Source organism: Megalopta genalis, chromosome 5 (assembly GCF_051020955.1).
Source record: "Megalopta genalis isolate 19385.01 chromosome 5, iyMegGena1_principal, whole genome shotgun sequence".
NCBI classification, from domain to species: domain Eukaryota; kingdom Metazoa; phylum Arthropoda; class Insecta; order Hymenoptera; family Halictidae; genus Megalopta; species Megalopta genalis.
Genome location: NC_135017.1, coordinates 2,963,967 through 2,978,711, shown reverse-complemented (window position 1 = coordinate 2,978,711; position 14,745 = coordinate 2,963,967). Strand labels below are relative to the sequence as shown.

The window sequence follows — 14,745 nt, the reverse complement described above, 5'->3', positions numbered from 1 at the left end:
AGAAGAAGGAGCAGAAGATAACAAGAAATAAAACATTATTAAACATTAACATAAAAAGACAAAGTGGAAGAGAAAGAAAAATAAGCAAACGAGGAAGAGGAAGAAGAAGCAGAAGAAAACGAAGAAGGGATTGAGTAGGGTAGGATGTAACAATCGGCCGCAGCGTCCCAGAGTTTCGTCAGTAAAAATCGAAAGTAAGAGTTCAAATTCTCCGGGATCCTGGTAGGCGGAAAGAGGGAACCCACAGCCACCATACGGGCCAAAGGGGGAGCGAGCCTCGCCGAGAGTGTAACACCAGCGTACATACCGTAATGGCTGCGTCAGTGTGTAAGCACCGGTGGTTACCACATTCTGAGGAGTGGGATAGAGGTGTGCGTGGGTAACCACAGGAAGAGAATACTTTCACTGCCAAAGCACGGCCGGGAAGGACGAGAGGAGGCTCCAGTCATCGGCCAGACCAACAAGGACGGTGAGAGTGAAACGAGTAGGGAGTGTTGTGTGTCGGAACAGTACGGTATAGTTCTTCCGAGTGTCATTACCGGTTCCGTGGCGGTCACTCGGCAATCGGTATCCGTGGCCGGTTAGGCGCCACGCTGCCAAATCCGCCGAGAATCGAACGCGTGTTTTTCTTCTTTTTTTTTTCCTTCTTTCATTGTCTCTTTCGTTCATCTCGTCTCATCGCGCGCAACGCGAACGTCCGCGAGCGACGTCGAACGGGGTATATCGTCGAAGGGATCGAGATCGAGCATCGTCGACCGGTCGGCGAAGGTCAAAATCGTGAACGGTCGGCGGATTTGACGGGCAACTTTCTACACCGGAAGTCGGCGAGAGGTGAAGAAGGTGAGTGGAACTAAAATTCGTGATTCGGGACCGTGCAGGGAATTCCCTCTCGCGATCAGAGAAAGTTTGATACGTGAATTCGTTCGGTTCGACAGTGTTCCCCGTTCGTGATTGCGACATTCGAGATTCGGGTGGCCGGATTTTCGATCCTAACGATGACAAGGTAAATGCGCCTGATACGAGAGCCGTTTTTCTCTCACCCTTCGTGCTCGAGCGGCGACCTCGAGACGACGCTGGAAATTGTTACGTTATTTTCGAAAGAATTTTCGCGTTATTAAATTTCTCTGTGTTCGATAAATCGTTAAACAATAGAAGTCTTCTACAAGCGTTCGTGTGTATCGAATAAAAAAGCAATCGTGCCAAATGGAAAAACTGTAAGTTAAAAGAAATGTTTTCATTTTGGGGTTCATTATTTTTGTGGATCATAAACACTTTTATCGAAAGTAGAATACGCGGTTAAAAATTAAAATGTGCATTTTTTTACAATCTGCTAATCAATACTGCAGAATAAATTCCATTTCTTTGTAATAAAAGAAAAACTAAAAGTATGCAAATTCACACATTCGAAAAATGGGTTTCTAATATGAGGCACAGTTTGGCTTCTTTGGGAAATTTATTTTTTTTCGCGCCAATGCAAAACGAACATTCTGCGTCATAATTTCCTTCGTGATCGCTTTTATCCTTCACAATAATGTCTTCTTCATTGTCTGTTGAACTATCGCCTTCTATATATATTTTGTTTTAGTGTTTTAGTCATTTTTGGTCTAGCATTATAATAAGGACATTTAAAGGTTTCGTATTTGTAAACAGTAACGTGTCAAATATCGAGATTTTTATTTTATTCGACTAAAGCATCAATGTTCATTAATTCTTAATTTGTATTCGATAAAATCGTTAGGACAGTGTTGCTTACAGTGTTATTCAATATATATTTACCGTTTGCAACATGAGAGATTTGTAAAAAAAAGTAGCAGAAATTCGGGGTTACCTGGACTTTCATTTAAAAGTTAATTGTTTTAATAATTTGATTCCCAGTGTATTTAGATTTTATTATTCTTCTGTCGTTATTTATTTGAAATAGGGTATTCTATGATATTTCATAGTAATGTAATAATAATGGATTATTATTGTAACAGAGAAGACACTTCGTGTCTTTTTTTTAATTAAAATTTGTAATTGTATTAGCAATTAATTGTTTTAAATATGTCAATGTCTAGGAATGCCAGAAAACTTATTTTAAATTTTCAGTGATGCCACTTAACCATTGTTTCGGCCTTAACATGTTACTTGTTGAATATGCTTGTATCAACAGAGAATTGCTATAAACCAATAAGATGTGGAATTGTTTAACAAAATTAATACCACCATGCACAGCGATGAGTATTATTAATAGGAAAACATTTAAAAAATCAGACATAAGATACTTGATAAATAATTCGTACTTAGTATTTAATAAATAATTCATACTTAGTAGTTGCTAAATAATTCGTACCTATTACTTGATAAATAATTCGCAGAATACTTAAGAAATAATTTAAACAATATTTAATAAGTAATTCATACAATACTTAAACGGAAAAAAAATTAAGATAGGAAGATGTTGAAAATGTCAAAAATTCAGTTGACAAAGTTTGAAATATCTCGGAGCATGAAGCTGTAACACGAATTACGCTACTTTCATAATCATCCGCACGTGTCACGCGACTGCAGGAAATTGTTTCACATTCATCCGAGTTATTCAACTAGAAGAAAAAGTGTAATTCTGTTTACGTGTCACTGAATACTTGCATCGGCGACAGTAGAATAAGAGAAAATTATAGTCATGAAATCAATACAACTATGTAACGAAGAGTTCTTGTTTTATTCTTATTGGCATGCCGATTAATATCCTGATATAATAAATATTGATATTCTTATGTAATTTGCTATTAATGTCCTCATATGCTTGTATAATTATTATTGACATTCTTATTTTATTATTGTTGAAACTGTTGTTTCCTTTTTTTTATTTTGATTAATATCCTTATAATATATAAGGATAATAATATCCTTATGTAATTTTTATTGATATCCTTATTCTATTATTGTTAATATCTTTGTTTTATCTTAATTAATATCCTGATATAGTTCGTAATAATATCCTTATGTAATTTTTATAGATGTCACTATTTTATTATTGTTTATCCTTGTTGTAATAATATCCTTATGTAATATTTATTGATATCCGCATTTTATTATTGTTAGTAGCCTTGTCTTGTCAAGATTAACGTCTTTATGTAATTCGTATTAACGATTTTATGTAATTCTTATCAACATCTTCATTAATATCTTGACATAGTTCGTATTATTATTAATAACCTTATGCAGTTGTGATTAACATTCTTATTTTATTTTGGACAATATCTTTATTTTATCCTTGTTTATATCATCGTTTTATCCTTGTCAATATATTTGTTTGATCCTCATATTAATAAGACAATAATAATAGACAAACATAAGGGAAAAAGTGGAAAAAACTGAAAATCCTTAGAAAGTGAAATAGTTAGTATTGAAAATATTTCTTTTTCAACATAGTCAATTCTACAAGTGTATAATTATGGATATATCATGTATAGTCGATCAAATGATTTTTCATTTAAATCGAATGAAAACAAAAGGTGACTGAAAGAACAACCACTGAGAATGCACTGAAAATTATTGAAAAATATTTATTACAATGAAAATCTATTTCTCCGATGTCCCAAAAGGTACTGAATATTCTTTAGCCATTTTAAAATAGGGCTCAATAGTATTTTTCATAAAATTGTCACTAATACGTACAAAAAAAGAATAGCAGGAAAAGTGATATTTTTACAACAAAATTTCATTGAGGTATTGTACACACCAAGTAAACACAGAAAGTTAATATAAATAATATAAAACATAGTCAATTAAATCTCTATTAATCATATTAATGCTTAACGAATTATTTAGATATTGTAATCTCTGTTAATTATTTAAACTGATCGCGAGCAAGAAATGAGATAAAAGGAAGAAATTACAAATTTATAGGGGATAACAGGTTGAACAGTTTGTAACAAGTGGTAATATGGAAGAAAAGTGGGTACACGTGGCTCCGCTGTAAAATGGCACATTAGTTGCAAATTACCCTGCGGATGAATACCTGGCGCACTGAGAATTAAACGCGCGCGGTTGTCCATGATTGCTTGGGATCATTCCGGATCATCATGCTGTCGGTTGCTGTGATTGAAACACGAGTCACGTCGGTGTATGTATATCTGTTATCCACGCTTTAAACCAGATGGTGTATTTATGAAATACAATATTTTGCTATGTACGTCGAGCCTTACACAATTCCTAAATTGTTAAAAAAAAAACGTTGCTGTAAACATTAAGTAATATGTTGTTTAATGCTTTAATATCAAACTTTGTGTTTTTTCTATTGTGATAAATACAACAATGTTACTTTATAAATATTTGATTACGATATCGAATCCTCCTTAGTAGATACTTGACCAGTAAAAATTGTATAAACATTCTTTAATGCATAGTTAATTATGGAAAATTGTATAAATACTCTTTGATGCATCTTTCATCATTGAAAACTATGTAAATACTATTTGGTGCATGCATAATTATTGAAAATTATGTAAATACTCTTTGGTGCATACTTAATCGTTAAAAAGTAAGTAAATACTTTTTAGTAGATACTTAATTATTGAAAATTATGTAAATACTGTGTAGTGCATACTTAATCAGTAAAAAGTAAATAAATACTCTTTGGTGCATACTTAATTATTGAGAATTAAGTAAATACTTTTTGACGTATGCTTATTTACTGAAAATTATGTAATTACTCTTTAATGCGTGCTTAATCATCCGAAATTATAAATACTCTTTTGTGTATGCATAGTCATCGACAGTTATATGATAAGATAAGAAGCGTTTAATCTGTTCAATATGTGTCTGTGTGCGACCTACGAAATACAATATATGAACTTGATGAAACTGTTCAAAATAAATAAAATTAAATAGACGTATATTATTCGAATTATTTAAAATAAAATAAAAGTTTATGAAGTGGATAAAATAACCTGTATAAACTTTCTGAATTTGTCTAAAATAAACTACATAAAATAGAAATATGTAATATAGATATAATGTGCATAAAATAAAAATATATAAAATAAATAGAAGATAATCAATCAAATAAAACGAAGTTTTAGTATAGTAAATTTAAATTGTTTAAAGATTATTGCTATTTTCAATTTGATCTATTCATGCGTCATACAAGACGCATAGTACCGGTAGTTCATTAAAGTATTTCGTCGAGCTTTCGAATGCACCGAAAGATGCATTGTTGCGATGACACCGTGTGCATCTTAAAGTGTCACGTAGCGGTAATAATCGGATACGAGGGAACAGGTGATTACGCGGTAGAAAATTCACCGAGCGTAATTGATTGTGTAAGAGTGTCTAACATTAGCGAGTCGTGACAATGCTCTATAGGAAAATTGAGCCGCGACCGAACCTGAATTAAACATCGATTAATTCAAATTACGGCCGCGTGAAATATTCATGGCGGATGCCGGAAGTCGAGGAATCGGAGATGAACCATAGGTTACTGGAATTCCTATCACTTACACGCCGTTTGGTTTCTACGTAATGATCGTTGGTTGTTGCGAAATGTAAATCATTAAAACAACGTAATTTCACAACTGGCTGGGTTACGAAAGTTTTATTTAGGATCAATTAAGTGAGATACAATTTCTATCATTATTAATACTATTACTAACTAAAATATTTTATTACAGTCTTATATAGTTTTATAGTTTCAAGAATTTATTTTGCTATTGCACGCGGTAACTCATGAATTTTTATAATTGACGCAACTGATCGATTGTTGTCTTTCGTTCGATTATTTTATTTCATTACAGTGTTTTATATTTTTTTTTTATCTTAAATACGTTATATTGTCATATGTATAATTATTGTATGTAACAATATCAATTTTGCAAACAATTTGCAAGTCTCTATCTGTTGAAACATTTTTATATTTTAAATATTTTATCATATTATTATATATATATAGTTTATCATATTCCTTCATATGTTAAATATTTTATCATAATTTGGTTGTATATTGAATATTGTATCGGATTCTTTTATATTTCCAATCTAGTAATGTAATATTAATAAAATATTTTACAGATTCTTTTATACTTTCATTAATTTATCGTATTCATTTATGATTTATATATCTTGTTTATATTTTAGCAAGTATGTAACATTACTAACAGAAAACATAACGTTACAATTGTAATTTCTGAAACTTTCTATGAAAATTATGGAAAAGTGATAAAAAATGCAGCATTTTCTGTAAATCATGTTTTCGAAAACGATTTTACAATATCGAGAATATCTCTGATGATTATTGCAACCTATAAAATTGTAATTTACAGCGTTTTGTATACTTACCATTGGATAACATACCAGTTATAGTAGTAATTCCTTATAATTTCAGCAAAACATGCAAAATGCCGATGAAAAATCATGGGCTTATGCGAAATATGTAGTTCGTTAAAAGTTTTACACAGTATCATGAACATTTTCGTTAATCTTTTAATGAGAAAAATGAGAACTCATTCAGTATCTGTTATTTGCATTAGGAAGCGTGGAGAGATAATGGTAATTTCGAAAAATTAATAAAAAATGTGGAAAAATGGTGAAAACGCTGCAGTTCACACTTTACTTCATAAAACACTTTCGCAGTAGGAAGTATGTTACTGTAAATTGTTATCTAAAGCAAAATATCATTATTCCTGTAAGATAGATAAATGAAACTAGTATCAGCCATAATCCACTTTGAAAATTCCGATTTTTCAACAAATAACTGTCATTTGAGGCGATTACCTACGTTATCAAGAAGAAAAAGAAATATTAGTACTACTTATTAATAAAATATATTAATAAATAAATTACATACATTATATAATTTTATATTATATAATTTATATAATTAATAAATAGATGAATGTATCAAAAAATAAATTATATGAATAAGTTATATGAATTAGATAACTTCATATTATGTAATTTATTTATCTATATATTTTAGTAACATATTTTATTAATAAAAAGTACTAGTATTTTTTTCTATATATTATATAAATTAATATATTTTACGTCAATTGATTTCTTGCTATTGCTGAACAAATATAACAAATATCCACACAAAATAATATTCAAATTGAGTCATTGGTTACCAAATTATATTATAATTTTAAGATACTATTTCGGTACTAATGAATTAATTGTTAAAACCTCCAATATGATTTGTACCGATGTGTCATGTATTCTTTTTTCACTTTATTTGCAAACACTTCGATAAGACTTTCGTAAGCAGATGTCACATAGCTGTTCTTGATAAATTACATATTATTTCGTCTACCTAGTAAGAAAGTTTCCAACACGCATGGATTTGAATAATGTGAAAACTTCGCGTAGAATCGGTTATCGCAGTTAATGAGTTAATTCTAGTTAATATTGTGAGACGAAAGAGGAAACGAACGATGATTATTGCGTCTGCCTTTCCAATGGGAACGTTTGTGACCGGTTTCGCATAATCACGCAACTTACGAAATACTAAAAATTACGCCAACTTTCTATGGCATTTCATCCTAGTTTGTACGCGAGAAGAATCAGCATTGAGAAAGAACTCGCACGCAGACAAATGTTAATGTGTGGAATGTTATTTGATGGTTTATTTATCGACTTGTTCAACGTGATATGCAATTATCTATTATTGCATATATAACTAACATCATTGTAGAAAAGTAAACATACACGAACATTCGTACACATGAGAAAATAAGAGAAAACAGGCGACATTTATTTTCGTAAACAATTACAAAAGCAACTTGGTTACTATAGTTTACTACATAAATACATACAAGAGAAACATACATACGCGTAATTATTATATACACAGTTGCGAGGTATTAGTTCATTACAAAAATAATATAATAAAAGTATGAAATCGTTGATACGATAAAAGTGTCGAGATATTATAAATAAAATAATAAGATTAATATAATATAATATATAATTATATATTGCAAAAGAAGAGAAACATTTCGAAACGTAAGATAATAAAAATTTCAAATTATTACAAAAGTGAATGACGGTAACAAAAATGACAAATTGTTACAAAATAAAGTTGATAAAAGTGGTAAAAGCATCGAACCATGACAATATAAAAATTGTACATATAATACAAATATACGTAATTGCTATAAATAAAACAATAAAAATAATACAAATATCATAAATCAAATTAAAACCATAACATTATAACGATAACAAAAATCGTCGCGAAATAATAATCATAAAAATAACAAACACATCAACAACAATTATAGTAAAACAAAAAGTTATTATAAAAAATTGTTTCGCAAAATTATTGTATGCAATTGTTTGTATGTATTTAGAAGAAAGCAGAAGATTACAATCGACCACATGCACATCTAATTAAATAAATGTTCTTACGCGGAAAATTACAGAAACACTGAACTAGGAATTCGCATGATTGAAAGTTGTCTAATTCGTATACGAAAGTGACATGTCTCATACGCTTGTGAACGAGGCCCAAACTAATTTCACCGCTCGAACGGAAACTCACGTGGCTTGACGTGGATGCTTGGATGCATCCAGAATGCAACTCTTACCTGCAAAAAGAAAATGTATTAGTATCTTCGACGTTACGAAAAGTTAATCGGCTTCGAAAAAATATTCATGCATTTTTCTAAAAACAAAGTAAAAAAGAATAAATAAAGAAGATTTGTAAATAAAATTGAAAATAAATTAAGAACGATGGTCAATGTCCCATACATTACAATTATCGTTGGCATTACACATTGCAATTAACTACATTATAATTTTATGATACATCACATATTGATAATTATTTCACAAATATTCTTTACTTCGAATTTAGGTAAAGGTACATAATTAATAAATAAATCTAAATATATTCAGCAGGTTGGTCGATCTAATATAAATTATAATGACCTTAATAGATAATTCGATAGACTCTTTTAAATATTTTCCGTAATCCAAATTTCAAAAACAGAATTAATTTTTACAAATGAAAATTGTTTAAACATGTTCGTCGATTTTTTTCTATATAGTGTAGTATAATACAATTATGTCAGTAAAGAATTCAAGTCGTCGTTTTATATATTTATTATTCAAAAATTAAATAATAATTTACATTTATTACATTTTTATTAAATAATAATTTTTCACATTTAATAATAATATTAATATGTAATATATATTAACATAAATGTGAAAAATTAATATATATAGGAAAAGAAAGAAAAATACATATATATAGCAACAAATTAAATAACATATATTATTTTATTTGTTACAATATATTAATAATATAAGGATATAAATATTGTGTTATTTCAATAATATTTATTAATGACATATATTAAACGTAAATTGGAACAATCATATTCCAAATACATCCTTCTATTATTATTATTATTCGATTCCGAATCTTTATAGAAAATAATAATTGTTTCTTGCAACAAACTGGAATCATCATTTATGTATTTCCTTATTTTGTAAATAACTTTGACAAGTTGACATTATCATATTGGTGTTCTTCGGTTACTTAAATTTTTCTACTGTTTTCAATTGCACCGTCTGATCCTTATTATGTATGCATAAAATCTGCAATCTGATTATTATTATTATTATTATTATTATTATTATTATTATTATTATTATTATTATTATTATTATTATTATTATTATTATTATTATTATTATTATTATTATTATATATACATATACAGTGTGTCATGTAACTGGTGGTATAACCGGCAAAATAGGTCGAAAAAAAGAATAACATTTTTTCATTTAAGGCTCCATTTTCGAGAAAGATTAGGTTGAAAAAATAATACTATTGAATAGCAATCAAGTGGTGCGTGGTGGTCATGACATACCAATTCTACTTTTCGTTGTATTATAAGCCACGCGAACTTGACTTGCCACGCATCTTTCAATTCAATTTTCTCGAAAATGAAGCCTCAAATGAGAAAATGTTATTCTTTTTTTTCGACTTATTTATATATCGACATAGAATTATTCGGTTGTACCATCAATTACATGACAGCCTGTATGTACTCGTATTTGTATTCTTCGAATGTCTATGCCAGTTCATAAATTTCGAAATATGAGAAATACAATAGATCAAAACAAACATTCCACTCTACCGATAATTATGATTAAATCAGTATGACTGTTATTTAGTGGAACTTGGCACGCTCCACTTGTACTTAAATATACCATTAACCGTAACAGGAAATAAGCCTTGAGAAAATAGTGAGACATAATATTGCCATGAACGAACTATAATTCTAGCCTATCCAAAATAAAGAAGTGGTAAATGTAATAGATTTCTCTATAACGAGAACGCCTACTAATTAGTACCTGTAGCAATAAATCGCTGATAATGACTACATTAGAAATCTTTATGCACTAACGCCCCGTATAAATTATCGCGAAAGAATCATAACGCCTACAAATATTTTAAACAATTTAAAATTCAACAACTCTAATATTTTTAATAAATATTATATATTATAAATTAATTTTAATAAAATTGAACAACTCTAATATCATGGAAAATATAACGTAACATAAAATATAAATAGTATAATATAAAATATGAATAATATAATGTAAAATATAACTAATACAGTATAAAATATAATTAATATAATATAAAATATAATTAATATAATATAAAATCAAACAATTCCCATACGGAGTCTCGCCGACAAAAGTTAAGAAACATGTTATACATTCTTGGGTGTAATAGCCCTTCTTAACATAGGATTAAAATTGTATTATGAAAATATTAATTTTATTTTTCCATAATTTCTCAATTTTCAATTTTTATTTACTTTTATACTTTATTATTTGTATTTTTTTGCATGTTTTATTTTATTTTGTATTTTATTTTTGTATTCTGTGTTTCATTTTTGTATTTTTATTCTTTTTTATTTGTATCATTTTTTTAATTTGTCGTTTGCACTAAATAAAACAATATTTGGAATACAAGCAATGTAGAATATGCTTCACTATAACACACATGTATATATTTTTAATTTAATAAGAGAAATATTTATTAAGATATCAAATTTTAGCCAAATGTTAATAACATATAAAATGTCTTAACTGTTGTCAGTATGTATAGAATATTAGTTTCGTTCCATTCGAAGAAAAAGTTTTAAATTCCTACGTAGTACCGTTGCCTAGACAGTTGGCCCAAAAAATCGTAAAAGTAGGAAGCTTGATCTAATTACTGCGAGACAAGGAAGACTCGTCAGAAAAACGTTATTATAGTACACACGGAGAACGTAGCTCATGAGTTCGCGCAATAGCCCAGAAAAATAGTGTCGGTGCCTCCTTCCGCAGCCGACTCTGCGAGCAATTTTAGAAAGAAAAGTTCAGTCGTGTTCCGCGTTACTTTCTTACGTGATACAGAAATTTCACGGAGCCAGGGACGCCACATTTTATATTCGTGCCCGAGACCTATATTTCCAACGAACAACATTCTACTCCGAAACCAACAAATTTTGTTCCACACGCTTCTTCCATGAAAATGCTATTGTCAGTGCCATGTTGATAACATAAGACAGCAATTGTTAAACCTTTAAACTAAATTTAGAAATTAATTTTTAATGCAAGCCTGTATATTATTTACAATGTAACTGTTTTTTAGTAAAACGCGAAAGTTGAAAATATTGAGCCAAAGAATTGAATTCAACGAAGAATAAAAAGTATTAAATTCAACTAAAATTAAAAAACGTTGAATTCAAATAAAAATAGAAAGTGTTAAATTCAGACAAAAATGGAAAATATTAAATTCAACTAAAAATGAAAAGTGTTAAATTGAAATATAAATGGAAGATATTTAAATTCAACTAGGAATGAAAAATGTTAAGTTGAAATATAAATGGAAGATATTTAAATTCAACTAGGAATGAAAAATGTTAAGTTGAAATAAAAGTGGAAGACATTAAATTCAGATAAAAATGAAAAATATTAAATTCAAATAAAGATAAAAGATATTAAATTCAACTAGAAAGCAAAAATATTAAATTCAACTAGGAATGAAAAATGTTAAGTTGAAATATAAATGGAAGATATTTAAATTCAACTAGGAATGAAAAATGTTAAGTTGAAATAAAAGTGGAAGACATTAAATTCAGATAAAAATGAAAAATATTAAATTCAAATAAAGATAAAAGATATTAAATTCAACTAAAAATGAAAAATATTCAATTCGAATAAAAATGGAAGATATTAAATTCAAGTAAAAATAAAAAATATTAAATTCAACTAGAAAGCAAAAATATTAAATTCAACTAGGAATGAAAAATGTTAAATTCAAATAAAAATAGAAAATATTAAATTCAACTAAAAATGGGGAATATTAAATTCAACTGAATTCAATTTCAAAATAACTGCAAACTATGGCCGTCTCTAAACATGAGAAGTTACATAAACAGATGCTGCCCGGTAACAAATTACGCTACGCAGCCAGCAGATAATGATTTCCCCATCTAATCAGATTTAGTCAAACGCAGACACCTATCGTTGAAAGATTATCTCGAGAATGATCCTATCGGACGAATTGCTAGTTTCTCTTTGGTTTCTTTCTACCCGCGAACAAGCATCGTCCGACATCGTTTTCCGTGTTAGAGCGAACGAACCGATTTGAAGCAGCCCTGTTAAAACTTTCTCGCTTGACGAGTACGCGGTTTTTCTTTTGTCGGTGAAAAATGCGCGTTGTGTACGCTGCAAATAAACGATGGAGAAGTGTAATTGCGTACGATGCCAAGTAATATTCTCCGCAATGAATGCCGGACTCGAGATTTAGATCGATATTTCTTACGAATCATAGCGGTATGTATTTGCTCGTTTAACATGGTACGGTTGCTTTCGTCATCCTTCTTCCTGTTTCCTTATTCTACGAGTCATTTACATTGCGATTACCCCATTGACATTTGTCGTGAATGGTCTACTGATTTTGAGGACTTACGGGAAAACTGAACAGCTAGGACACAAAACAGTCAATGCACGGGATACAACCTTTAAGAAACTAATAAAAGCGCACAGTCTGCTGAATAGTGAAGCACATAGTGTATCTGAAAGAGCACATTGTGAACACTGAGGAGCACATAGTGAACTCAGAAAGCGTATATATTACAACAAATTGTTATTGCAATAATTTATTGTAATTTTATCTAAATTCGCTGCAATTTTATATAAATTTTCTATAATTTTATAAAAATTTACTCTAATTTTATACAAATTAGTTTGAATTTTATATAAATTCTTTATAATTTTAAATAAAGTAGATTTAATTTTATAAAAATTAGCTCCAATGTTATATAAATTATCTCTAATTTTATATGGATTAGTGATTTTATATAAATTTATATAAATTCATTATAATTTTGTATAAATGTATTGTAAATTTATGTAAATTCATTGTAACTTTATATAAATTCGTTGTAAATTTATGAAAATTCATTGTAATTTTATATAAATTTGTCGTAATTTTATATAAATTTATTGTAATTTATGTATAGCAAATTCAAAAAAACCCGCACTAAACTAAAAAATAAAAGCACCAAATGAGCTTAATAAAGTGCAAAATGAATTCAAAAGTGCACATTGTGGAGGGAAAAAATGAACAGAATATTAATTTAAGACTATAATTCGATAAGAATGTCAAAGTGCAAAACTGTAAACGTTGCGTTAAATTCTTATCTGTGTAAAATATTCCGTATATCATACAAATGAAAATAAACTATTACATAACGTTAATTACATTCACCTTGTAATCGCAATCCTACCCAAATTAAATCTAACCCAAATTCGACCGGTTGGTTAAGAAACTAGTAGCATGATCTTCACCTTCATGAGACATACGTGCATGTGTATCACACTTTTATTATACACTTTTGCTCATCGCTGTATGCAGGATGTGGACGCAACATGCCAGTTTCATAGAAACCATGGTTTTTATAAATGCAAGCGGTGAAGATAGTTCTGAACAGGTGAAGACATGTAATTCATTCTTGACGAGGATGTTTAATATAGATGTAACAATAACACTAACAATAATGATAAATGACGACTAGAGTGCGGATCTTTATGAAAAATAAAAATTGTTCAAGTTAACTGTAAGGGACATAATAATATTAATAATATTATATATTAATAATAATACCTCTTCCTCTAATAATTATAGTAAGTTGAAAATAATGCAATAATATTCTGAAATTCGTCTAATGACCTCACAATTTTATATTTGACCTATTCGTTTTTGACATAAATGCATATAATCTGCTGTCTAATGATGACAATAGCAATATAATAATAATTATAATAGCGATGATAATAACATTAGATTAGGGTATATGAAATGTTGAATTTTTAGTATGTCTAAATGTTTATCACCCGGCTGATGTTATGATGTTGTTTATTGTGTTAGTCTTATTGTGTATTGCCGAGGTCATATTTAGCCAAAATAATGTTTTCAAAATTCTCTATTTTTGTCATTTATTTCGAGTTTTGTATGAGTATGAATTCTGCGAATACTCGTGCAATTATTTTATATGACAGATGTCCCAATTTCTGTGCCCCCGGAATAAAAACGTATAGAAAAAGAAAAATGTTATACATACATTGTTGATTTATATTTTTTTATTATGTTTATCTATCAATATGCAAGACTTAGTGAGAAGTATGTGTTAAAATGTAGTAAATATACTGTTCAAAAAATGATAGCATAGAACAATTTTGGATGAA

General features: G+C 28.9%; 2 protein-coding genes across 4 annotated transcripts in view; one reads left to right on the top strand and one right to left on the bottom strand.

Moving 5' to 3' along the window:
- Nucleotides 1–14,745, bottom strand: part of Flo2 (flotillin-2) — a 483,891-nt gene that overhangs the window by 424,106 nt on the left and 45,040 nt on the right. The gene's annotated exons all lie outside the window — the stretch shown is intronic.
- LOC117221858 (uncharacterized) overlaps nt 476–14,745 on the top strand; it is a 50,999-nt gene continuing 36,729 nt past the window's right edge. Inside the window, exon 1 of the mRNA XM_033473141.2 lies at nt 476–840. The gene's annotated coding sequence lies outside the window, so the exon portion shown is untranslated. The remainder of the gene's footprint in view (nt 841–14,745) is intronic.